The sequence below is a fragment of the Psammomys obesus genome, unplaced genomic scaffold, assembly GCF_907164565.1.
Source record: "Psammomys obesus unplaced genomic scaffold, mPsaObe1.curated_primary_1811, whole genome shotgun sequence".
NCBI classification, from domain to species: Eukaryota; Metazoa; Chordata; class Mammalia; order Rodentia; family Muridae; genus Psammomys; species Psammomys obesus.
The window spans coordinates 18,932,716-18,945,719 of record NW_026596117.1 but is presented as its reverse complement, the minus strand read 5'-3'; the positions used below and the strand labels follow the sequence as shown (position 1 = coordinate 18,945,719).

Sequence of the window (13,004 nt, the reverse complement as noted above, 5' to 3'; positions counted from 1 at the left end):
AAGAAGAAGAAGAAGAAGAAGAAGAAGAAGAAGAAGAAGAAGAAGAAACAATAAAAATAATACAAAAACAGGGTCAGCCAGAGCCAGAAGTCTCAGCAGATAAAGACACTTCCCCGCAAGCCTGGTAGCATGGATCTAATTCGAAGAATCTATGAAAAGATTCAGTGAGTGACCCATCTACACAAGGCTATCCTCTGACTTCTACCATACACACACACACACACACACACACACACACACACACACACCCGCACGCACACACTCACACATGTGTAATAAATCCTTTTTTAAGTTAAAGAAAATTGCACTGTAAATTAGAAGCCACATTATTATGTAATAAGGGACTATTTTAAAATGCACAAACAAATAAGGATAGGCATGGTTACATGAAAAAAAAGTCCCACAAAGTTTGTACACAATGCACTCCATCCCAGGCAGCCTAACAATATTTTCCAATCCTCAGAGCTTTGAAATGAGACCCTTCACCACTAGCAGTGGCCACTGTCCCCCATCCTGAAGCCAGACCCAACCCAGGTAGTCATAAAGAAACCACACTGGTCAAATTAAAAGTCTAAAAAGGCACTAGGATCAGAAGGAAGGAGAGGAAGACCTCCCCTATCAGTGGACTTGGAGAGGGGCATGCATAGAGAAGGGGGAGGGAGGGATGGATTGGGAGAGGAGGAGGGAGGGAGCTATGGGGCGGGGGAATAAAATGTAATTAATATAAAAATTTTTTTAAAAAGTCTAAAAAGGGGAGGGGGCTACCTCAGCCAGTCAGGGAGGAAGGTGAACTGAGATTTGAGGTATGGCTATGTTCTCACCCTGTGGATTAACACATAGCGAAGACCATGGCTGGATGAACCAATGACTACAAAAGTGAATGTATTCACTGGAAATAGAGTCGCTAAAGGTGTTTCCATGACCTTTTTTTGACAGGTGGCTAAGCTTCCCCCTTAGCAGAAAAAGAATTTCGGCCCTCCGACATAGGATGGACCTAACAATTACCTCGACATAAGCAGAGCAAGAAGGTTGGCAAAACGTGAGTACTGGAGCCACTCACAGCCTACGAGCTCGCAGAGTGAACAGAGCACGCCAAAAACAAAGCCCCTGCGCCCTGCATTTGGCCAGACTGAATTGAATGATCAATTCAGAATTTGAAAGAAAAGCTTCCAAATGCAACAGCTGAATTCCATCACGGTGGACTTGACCGTTGCTGTGGAGGGGAACTAAAAGGAGCGAAGTTAGACCCACTCAGTAGCTGGGTGATACGGTAAGAACTTTACCAGCCACACACGCGTGCTCTTGGATTCTTAGCTGGTAACCTCTGTGGCCTTCCACACTCAAAGCCTCACCCCTTCTGACATCAGGTAAGCTCAGGCATCTATGCCAGCGTTATTACTGGACACTGCTGCACATCACTGTCACACAACATTTGATCCACGGTGACTTGATGTGCTGGGGAGGGCTGATATGGGGGGAGGGGGGACTCCCTATTCTGGAGAAAAAGGGAGAGGGGAAGAGGAAAGAAGGGCAAGAGAAGGACTGGGAGGAGAGGAGAGAGGGACACCCTTGGAATGTAAAGTAAATAAATTGAAATTTTAAAAAAAGTTTAAAAAATACAGTTCACACACAAGTGGCCACTGCCCTCATATTGAGCAAACTTTGCACTAAAGATGACACGCAGTCTTTCTGTGTCATTTATTATGTCTGTCTACAGCAGTGGAAATAAACAAAATTGGTAAAATGGACAGATTTTACCTGAAAACATTACAATTGTGGCATAGGTGACAGACTGAAGCCAAAATATCCATAATAAGGCACAACACACCAAATTTGGGTAAATTTATATAGGGAGATGTTTTATTTCTTTGATCAGAAATAGGACACGGCCTGAAGTAAAAAGAGAGTTCAATACACTAAAGAACTGGAAAGGGTAGCTGATCCCAGCTACTGGATGGCACCATAGGAACAGAAGAAATCCAGGAGATGCCATCACAGGGAATGGATGCCCTCAGAACTCATGCTCTGCCACTTGAGGTCCATGGGTTTAGATGTCCAAGAGCAGCAACGGAGAAAATGCAATGTTATTCAGAAGCCTTGGTAGGTGTGCCTGGGTCAGCATTGGAATTGCTCACATGTGCAAAGTCCTGGAGTCCACGCTGTGTTAGGGACCAGCATCTTGGGTGAAGAAAGGGCACTTGTTCCTGGGCTCCAACAATGAGTGTTACAGGCAGGGGCTGGGGAAATGGTGACAATGAATGTGCGTGTGTAAATATTTTTACTTTTATTAACACTTTATTTTATGTGTATCAATGTAACTTACATATTAAATAACACTATAATAGAATGATTTGATACTTTTAAACCAAAGAAAAACAGAGAAGACTTCAAGTCACAAACCCCTCCCCCGGAACAAATTAAAAACAGCAAAGAACACACTCCATATGATCACAAAATTCTCAGTGTTCTCATGTGCCTCCTTCCTCTTTCCCACACTCCCTGCTATCTCTGTTTCCCGCTTGTAGTCTCCCTGCCCTAGTTTCTTTTCCTCTTTCCAGTCTTATGTGTTCTTCTGCACACCACCCCATCTTTCCTAGTCACCAAATATTACCCTCTCTTGTATCCTTTCTAAAACTTTATTCACACTTATACCTGTCTACATAAACATATGATTACATGATAGGCAAGACACACATAGGAGAGAGGATTTTGTGTTTCTGTGTTTGAGTACCTCTCTAAATATCATACTTTCCAGATATATCCATCTTCTTGCAAATTTCATGATTTCATTTTTTTCTTCAACGCTGAGTAATATTCCATTGAATATATGTGTCACATTACTGTTATCTGTTCATCTGTTGACGGACCTCCAGGCTGGTTCCATTTTCTTGACAAAATGAATGCAGCAACAGAAACATGAATGTAAAAGTTCTCTGTGATAGAATATGGAGTCCTTTGGGTATGTGTCCAGGAGTGGTACAGATGAGTCATATAGTAGTTCTTTTTGGAGGATAACTCCATACTGATTTTCATAATGGCTGCATTAGTTTGCTCTTCTGAGTCAGAACGGCAAGTATAAAGGAATCTGACAACAAATGTTGAAGAGGATGTAGGAAAAAAAAAACACCCCAACACATTCATTGTATCCTGTTTTTAGAATGTTAAGTCAGAGCTCTGTAGATTATCAAGACTGGAGTTAGGCTAAATCTCAGTGGGAGTTGAGAGGTGCCAAGAGGAGAAAAGCCGGCTGGAAGGAAACTTCTTTTACACCAAGCCCTTTCTACCTTGGGAACTTGGCCTAAGCCAATTACAAACTCAACTCTTCCAGCTTGGAGTCAAAACACCGCTTGGACTCAACCCTGCACACTTCAGTTTCTTTGCTTTGTGTGAGCCAATCCTATACTCTACCTAGGCAGGTCTGACCCACTGAAGTGGTTCCCTGGCCAGAACAGAGGCTGGCTGTGGCTTTCTTAGCAGCGTCTGCCTGGATTCTGTATCACCTGACTAATCTGATACCATTATGCATGGTCCCAGAAAACTCAAGATCAGCCATCTTCAAAGACAGTGTGCACAAAACAATGAATAAAGGTTTAACTTAACACCGACACTTCTCTTTGCCAAGTCAATTAGAGGTGTAAATAATCCATGAAGCCCAGTTCTACAGTCCTTCAGACCAACAAGGATGAAGGTGAAAAGTGCCTGGCATAAAAGCATGCGGTCAAAAGTTACATCCATTTCACACGTGTGTTATCAGTTAAATAAAGATGAATACCATGGTAAGGAAGATGCCTTTTGTCTATTAAATCTATTTTTAAAAAACCAAGAACAAAACTACAGGTTTTAAAAGACAGGATTCCACAATGTACTCACATCAAATCCTTAAACTGTCACAAGGGTCATATCCAAAACACTACTATTGATGCACTAACATGATGTAAGAGGTGTTAGCAGATGCCAGTTGCCTCCTGTTATAATTCATTAGAATAAGTTGCAAGGAAGGAAGCTTGAAGGCTTGATCTCTATTCTAATGTAGTTTTTAATAAGTCTGAGCCACAGTTTTCACTGCAAAGTTGTATATATTGGAACATTCAAGGCAATCCTAAGATGTGAGCACATGCTAGAGGTTCTAAGCATAGTTCCATTGTGCTATAGGGCCGCCAGATGTATCTACTGAGCATCCGAAGCAGGCTCAATCCAAACTGAGATGCATTATAAACACAATGTGCCCATCACACCTGTGGAACTTAGCACAAATAATCAGGGAAGCCGCCTCATGACAATTTTTTTGTATCTATTTGTATAAAACATAACATGACGAAGTGATAGTATTTTGGGTATATTAGGTTAAAGCAAATATATCGGTATATGTCACTTATGTAGATATTATGTATTATTAAATATATTACACATACCACTTACATTATCACATTTAATGTTTGAGTAAAAGTAAGTATATCATTAAAACTAATTTATCTATTTCCTTTAAATTTCTTTTAGGTTTATGAATGCTAAATTTTTATTCCAAATCAACTTCCATTTAACACCAATTACTTGGCTAACACTTGAATTAAAATAACTAGCTGTGTAGCAGGATTTTAATCCAGCAGCATGGCTACTCTGGCCCTCAGTACACACCTTTAATCCCAAACAAACAAGGTAAAGTTTGTTGGAAGAAGGAAGCAGTCATGTTTGAAAGTGATATCTAATTGAGAGGCAGACAAAGTGACACATCAAATAAAGATCTGTCAGGTAGAATATGCCCAACTTTGAAGAGAGAGGAAAAAGAAGTGACTTAAAGGAGAGCAGTCAGGGCAGAGGCAATTTTACCAGGACAGTTTTACAGAGACAGGTTGTAGAGAGAATAAGGTGGATGAGACAGAGAATGAGGAGGAGCCAGAAGATTAGGACAGATTGCTAGAGTTAATTTGAGGCCAAGCAGAACAAAAAGTCAGAAGCTAAGAGAAATCTGGAGAGGAGCTTGAGCCAGAACAGCTGAATTGAACCAGCCAGCCAGAGTTCAGAAAGAACTAGAATGGGTGAGCTTGTTCAGATGCTGAAAACATTCTAAGCCTAGTTTAGATTGTACGGAGGCTCTGCTTCCATGACTAGTCCTACATTAGCAGACAGAGGCAGTAAGCCTCAGAGATGACAATTAGTTCAGGCAAATAAAAGACACATTTACATAGATGGTTTAACTGACAGTTTGTTTTTAAGTCAGTAGCTTATACTTCACAAGTTCTAATAGTTACAAAGAAAAACATAAAGTTTAAAACAAACAAACAAAAAAAATCACAGTGTCTACATACAATACAACACAACATAAAACAAATGCATTTGTATAATTTATTAGGATAAGTACGGTTTGCTAAGAAAATGTTCCCCAGCACATGTAAGAAAAAAATCAAATGAATGTAGAGAAACTGAACATACACAGCGTAGAATAATAACAACTTTCTCAGTTTAAAATTATACCTTTAATGCAATCAGTACCAATAAACACAACTCAGCATATTTTTTTAGCTTGACTAAAGGTACATTCAAAATTTTGGGTGTGCAAATAAACATAAAAACAGTCAAAAAACTGTTAGAAGAAAGATCAACAAGAGTAAGACAGAAGAATGGACGTTTATTAAGTTGCTATAAAGGAATTAGATATTAGGTAATAAAACAGACTAACGTAGAGTGGCAGGGTCTGCCTTAGTTTACTCTCTATTTGGGTGATAAACACTGTGACCCAAAGCAACTTGGGGTGGAAAGTGTGGATATGGCTGATAGGTTACAGTCTGTCTTCACGAAAAGCCAGGGCAGGAGCTCAAGCAGGGAGCTGGAGGCAGGGGCTGAAACAGAAAGCATGGAGGCATGCTGCTTGCTGGCTCGCCCTTGATGCTCTTTTATACTGCACAGGGCCACTGCCCAGGGATGGCACCACTCGCGGAAGGCTGACCCCCACCCCTGCCACCAATCATTAAGCAAGAAAATGTCCGTGGACTTGTCTACTAGGAGATCTGGAAGAGGTGTTTTCTCAGTTGAGGTTCCCTCTTCCCGCATGATTCTAGTTTGTGTTGACAGAAAACTAACCAGCCGGGGGGGGGGGGGGCTAAGGGAGGAAGAAAAAGATCAACTACAGAAAGATGTACCCCAAACCACAATGGGAAAACCAGACAATTAAATATTTGGCTAGTATGCTGAAGAGAGAGAACTATGAGGGAAAAAAAATCAGACCATGACCTGACATCACTCATGAAAGTGAACCCTCCCCAGAACTTAGAAATAGGACCTTTTAAAATGAAACCTAGAAACACTGGAAGAAAAAAAAATCTAAGTTAAAAACTTGTCATCTTGAAATGAAAAGTGATAGCAAAGAAGAAATGTCAAGGGGAAAAATCTAGAAGACAATACCTCTTACAAGGTAACTTGTGGCTAGGGACCTGGCTCAGTCTGTAAAATGCTTGACCTCCAAGTACAGGAACCTGAGTTTGACCCTAGAAGCCACGAGAAAGAGGCCAGGCTTGGGGGTGCACACATGTAATCCCAAATCTTAAGAGATGGACACAGAAGGACCCCTGGATCCCTAGCCAGATAGCTCCCCAGCCAGAAAGCCTATCCTCTGTGGAGAGTTCTAGACTAGTGAGAGACCCTGTCTCAAAACATCAAAGGGTGGGCGGCTGCTGAGAAACGACATCTGAACTTGTTCTCTGACCTCCACATGTATCTGCACACATACAACATATAGAAGATTAACTCATATACATGCAAAACTACTACGAAGCTAACGCATCAGGAGAGAGTTCAAATCTCTAACCTACAAGAAGCTCTTAAAAGTCAAGTGTCATGTTTTCTCCAACAGGTGGAATCTGTGGGGAAAAAGATGCAAAAAATGAGAAGGAGGTTAGGGGAGGGATGAAGGAGGGACGAGGGGGTAGAAGAGAAAGGCCAGTGTGATCAAAGTGTGGTCTTAGCAAGCATGGGGATGCCACAACAGAGCTCTTTATTTTGTATAACTCTTATACATTAACAAAATAGAAAATAGTAATCTAAAATAAATTTTGTTACAGGAACACAAATAAACAACTCAGAAACAAGTCAAATACTACACATGGTTGGTAATTAAATGAGGACTAGACTTACTGAGGTAACTTCCTCTGCTGCATATTTATCTGAATAACAATAACTGAAAAACAAACACACACCACGGACTGAAGCGAAGAGCCAGGGACACAGGCACTTCTGATTATTTCCAATGGAAGTCTAGAGTAAAATAACCCTTCCAGCAAATCTGAATTTTATATCAAAAGTTATTAAGACACACAAAGTTTTATCCTAGAAATCCCATTTTTAGAGACTGCCTAAGGAAATAATTCACAAAGGACACTATGGTGTGTAAAGATGCCTATTCAAGAGTTGTTTTACAAAAACAAAACAAATAAAAATCACACACACACAAAAAACTCAAATGGCCTAAACTTCTTAGTAAACTATAGGCTAACCAAAAATGCCAAACTCTAGAAAAATAGTACCAAGTCTTGAATTCAACAATATTGATCTTAAATATGTGCCAGTCATTGCTTTAGGAACTCATCTTTAAGTTTCACTCATTCACTGCAGTTTTTGTCCCAGCTCCCAACTAGCTAGCCCACAGTGGATACATAACACTTGCTAGCCAAAGAATTAGTTCAAGTTACTTCCCGTAGAGTCTATACAGGATAGAAGGTAAACTGAAGGGGACACTCCTATGCAGCTCTGAGAATATCCTCACTCATGACACCCGGGAGACTTTTCTGACATGTGTCCTATAAGTAAGCCCAACAAACTGGCGGAGTGGAGCTGCTGTTTGGGTCCATTAGTGCTCTCCGATCTAGGGTGATATATCACTGAACAAAACAGACAGAAATCCCTGCCCTTGGCATGTTTGCTAGCCAGAGGGTAAGAACACAGAAAGGTTCATTTGTTGGGGAGTGAAGAATGAAAGCCAAAGCCAACGACATCCCCACACTGACATGCATCCTAACAGGATCCTCAGCAGAGATGCACACAGCAAATTCCTCACAGCCTTCACAAGCCTCTTCAGCCTGCGCAAACTTTCCTGGGCTCTTAACCAGGCACAGGCATCAAATTTCCATGTCTGTAAATGCAGGTGGATTCTATTCTATAGGTTAGACAACTCAATTCAGGCTACTGCACTTAGTATGCTTCAGAATTACACTAACTAAATGACACACAGAGATTGGATCACCACGCTCACTCCTGGTTATAGTAGGACTTTACGTGGCACTCCTTGGGATGTGGATATGGATCCACGGGTTCTTTCATTCATCCTCTATGTCTCAGCCCCCAATTAGCCATCACACAGCGGGTACCCAGCACTTGATGGCCAAAAGAACAAGGCAATTTAGTCACGTTTGGTCTAGAGAACTGAAACGGCCTCCTAAATGTGTCCTTTACAAGGACTTACCTTGTTCCTTTTGTTATCTTTTAAGTAAACCGAACACGGTTTTCTATAGCATCGCAGACATTTTAAAATTGCCATTTGCTGAGAGAAAGATGAAAGCCTAGAGGTTCTAAGTACATCACTTAGCATGTTTTACACAAGCATGACTAGTCTAGTATTTTTGCTTTAGAATACTCAACAGAAAACAACAGAAGCCACTGGGGATGTCTGCTTTTTGTTGTTTTAAAGGATAGTTCCTCAGTTTTGGACAACATCATGCTGATTATTTTGTAAAGTATGGGCTCTAAAACTGTCTCTGCTTTCTTCAGGCAAGAGCCTTTGGCAGTCTGGGTACCAGGTTATGACTGAGCTTGTTGTTTGCCTTGTAGCCATTTTCCCTTTCTCGTTAGTAACACAACACTGAGTAATGTGCTCAGCTGGAAAACTCCATTTCCCAGCTTCTCCCACAAATGGGAGTGAATGCAAATGAGACATTTGTCATTGTGTTCTACTTTCAGGAAAGTCTTTTATCCCCCTTCCATGGTTTTCTTTCATGAAACTCCTATAAGGTAGCTGATACCCAGCAACCCAGCAACCATGCTGCTGACTTCATGAAAGTCATGTGTTCAGGATGGTAAAGCAGAAAGGCCTAGGGAGCCAACATCTTGTAGGACTTTATGTGGCAGGCATGGTTGGCATCTACAATAGCTTTTGAGAGAGAAAAATGGTATTCTATGTGAGCCACTGGTATTTCAGTCTGTGATCGTGAACACTGTGTTCAGACACCCATGTGGTTTATCTGGAATAGCAGGAAAGAAACCTAAAGTATTTGGCCTTCTGTATTATATATTCTTGCTCTCTGAAAAATATATCTACTATGAGTGCTTCCGTATTATCTCTGAACCGAAGCTGCCCAAGTTTGATTTATTTCCCTGTACCAGATTTCACCATTTCTAAGACTCTTTTAAACATGCCAATTTTGTTTGCTTTTTTTTTTTTTTTTAAGACTATAGCCCAGGCTATTCTAGAACTCACTATCTAGCCCAGGCTGACCTTGAATATACAGCAATCCTCTTGCCTCAGCCTCCTAAGTGTTCAGATTTCAGGTGTGAATGATCACACCCAGCAAACATGGTCAACTTGGGTGTGTTATAATTATAAAATGTGAGTTATTCTCTTACCGTATGGAGACTCTTTGGCTGGTTTGATAGATTCCTCTCTACTAATCAGGCTCAAGACTGTAAGAAAGAGCTCCTCAGAACGTACTTCTGCATTAGAACAGCAGTAGACACACGAGCCCCAGCCTACCCGTATGCCCCAGTCTCTTCAGGATTCTGCCCCAAAAGCTGCGTTTTCACCCACTGGGAGCTCATAAACATGAATATTAGAACAAACAAACAAAAAACTTATTGAGAACTCTCTCTTCAAAAACAAAAATCATATGTATATGTTCCTGTATATCTGTCTGTCTGTCTCCTGTCCTTCACTCACTGTAGAGTTCACCCTCCGTGCTCCTGTAACACCCCGGATTCCCCTGCCTTGAGGCTTCCTCCCTGGCTGTCTCGTCTACCTGAAACATTCTTTTCCCAGCTCTACAGCAGAGTCCTCTACCGTCTTCCTGCCACCTTTACAAGGAAGGCTTGCCCACCCAACCCCCTTAGTACTCAAGTCCATCCACTCACTTTATGCATCAGGCCTTGGCTATTTTTCCAACAAGTCTTGCCAAATAACAATCTGTTTCAGTTTGTTCCTTCTTCTTTAGGATGTGCACCCTGATTCAGCCCTAGGACCTAGATGGGCTCTTACAGGAACTGGACAGATATCTGCTGAATGACTGAGTTACCTACTCCAAACTCTGGTTCTCTTTCCCTATTTTCTTTGCTCTACTCCATGGCCAATCATCCATGGTACCTGACCCCCCAGAGCCCTTCAACATGCTTCTTGACTGTTGTAACATGTTTCTTCCGGGAATGCTACTTTGTTATAAGAATTTGGCTCCACTTTGACTGGGAGGCCAGTCAGTGACTGTGTTTCAGTGTCATGCTCTAATGAGAAATTGGGTTAGGAAAACTCTTAAGATCGTGTCCAAATGTTCAGTTCTATATCCAAGTGACTCACTTGGCATTCAGAATGCTCTGATCCAGCAGGATTCCACCTGTCCAAACTCACACCCTCCTCCTTCCAGGTTTCCCTCAGTCTGTAGCCACATTCCTGAAGTCTAATGTAAGCCATGCTCATTTTAACCACTTCTTTCAAGCCATTGCAGTCACTTTCCCCACTGCCCAGTTCTCACACAGATGGCAATGCCCTTTAGGGACTGTTGTTTGCAGGCTAGCAGCATGCAGCCCGCCCTTCAAGCTTGTCATAAGTGCAACTGTTCTGGCACAACCCTGGACCTCCCAAATCAGAATCCACATTTAACAAGACCCTCGTGACTCTCCACATCCAAAGCTGTCACTACAGGACGGCTCTGCAGTCATACCTACTCACTGCCCATTAATAAGCAAAGACTAAAGCCCTACACTTACCCAAGACCTATGCCGCCCACAGCGAGTACCATGTTCCATTATCAACCTACCCACTAGGATAATCTACTGCCTACCTTTGTCTTTTCTTTACAGCTTGGTTGTAAACAGCTTACAAGAGCACAGTAGTTGTGCATCTGTTCAGCCTGCATTCAAGGAACAGAAATCCACTCGGGTCACTCCAAGGGAGGGGAAATGGTTTAACCCTACACAGAAATTCAGAATAAAATACTAAGAAAGGAGGATGAAGGTCTGGCCTCCATGCTAGACCTTGCCTCCATTCTCTGCTCCTTATGCAGTTTCTGCTGCCCATTTAGGTATTATTTCCAGGGCATACTACAGTCACCCATTTTCTCTCTTACAAGCCCATTCAGCGCTGCCCCTTTGCTTCCATTTTCATTCTGCCTCTAACCTTCATTTTTCCAGAAGTGACATGATAGCACAGGGCATCATTTTTTTTTTTTTTTTTTTTTACTAAACCGCGAGATTATGAGCTTGTGCATCACTTAGGGGTTGGCTGCCCTTGAGTCAGGAGCCCATCCTGTTCCCATCAGCTGAAGCCAAGGGGGACTGCAGTTTAGACTAAGGCCCTCACTAGCAAGCAGGGACTGTCAAAAGAGATTATTCCCTAAGAGAGGAACCTATGGGAGGCCAATCAACAAGCCACACCTCCAGCTCACAGTCCCAGAGATATAATCAACTGGCATACAATCAAGTGAAATCAACCAATACAGAGAGAAGGGTCATTCACCATGCAGCACGATGACCCTACACGGATGGATGCATGGTACTACACAGACTCAGTAAGCAGCCGGGCGCTTGCTTTTTCAGAGCTCCTGATACAAGTGTCCCACTGAGCTAGCTGTTTGACCTTGGTCAACTCATTAGGCCATTCTGGGCCAGGTTTCCTCAACCATCACGCTCCACTTTCAACAGGCTCCGCAAGTGTTGCAAGATCCCATAGGGCAATTGTTGTGAAAGTGCTTTGTACAATACAGGTGCCAATCCAAAGCAATGCTGCAGCCTCCTACTGGCCCCAGAAGCTTTCATTATCATCTATCTCACTGTCAAGGTTAAGGGTGGGGGTGGGGGGGTCTCAAAATCACGCTATCCCACCTCTTACAGCGATCCGGCGCAGAGGTACCCACCAGTGGAAAAAGAAACAAAAGAAAGAAAATCACGGTTTATTGCCCTAGAAAAACAAGGACTGTTTACTGAATGCCTGCCACACGCCAGACAGGAGGCAGGGGGCTTCTCAGTCAGGAGACACAGCTTCCAGCCTTTGCCAAGGCGCCCTTGCCCATCACCTAGGGCATCTGTTGCACACTTCCTACAAGTGGAACCACTCAACAGCTGGTCCTGGGTGGAGCAAAGAAAGCCACACACACGCACCTTACTCAAATCAGCTCAGCCGGCCAAAGTGCAGGCTTCGGCAACAAGAAAAACAAAAATGAAACCCCCACGTAGAGCCTGGTGAGCCACAGGAGGCAGACGTGCAGAGACCACAACGCAGGCGCGTGTCCTTCGAGCACCCAAACCCAATTAAGGCTCCTCCAGCCCACAGAGTCTGGGAACTGTGGATCAAAGAATCATGAAGCCTGGGAATGGCAAACCGGCTCTTCGGGGAGCCGTGATGTCCGGAGAAGCAGACGGTGGGCGCTAGAGGCCTGGCCGAGTGTTTTGGGGAATCTATTCAAGGGGACCGGGGAAGCTCATCGGGAACAGGAAAATTGCAAAGATTGCGCGCTATTGGCGAGGGAGGAGCGCGGGGCGATCGCAATGGGAGGCGAAGACTCAACAGTCGCCTTGCAGTGGAAAGGAAACCTTGGGGCTCCCGCCAGCACACAAATTCCGAGGTTTGGGATCCTGGAAAGCGTTTGCCAGCGCACAGAAGGCAGAGCTGGAGGAAGGGTCCACTGGGGATCAGGGGCGACAATCAGATCACTGGGGCGGGGGGAGGGAGGAGAGTTGCGGGGGAAGATGGGACGAGATGTCTCTTCCCGGACACACACACACACACACACACACACACACACACACACACACACACA

At 43.1% G+C, this 13,004-nt stretch overlaps 1 protein-coding gene across 2 annotated transcripts in view; it reads right to left on the bottom strand.

The window, feature by feature from the left end:
* The window catches only part of Atp8a1 (ATPase phospholipid transporting 8A1), a 221,120-nt gene that overhangs the window by 207,709 nt on the left and 407 nt on the right, over window positions 1-13,004 (bottom strand). The gene's annotated exons all lie outside the window — the stretch shown is intronic.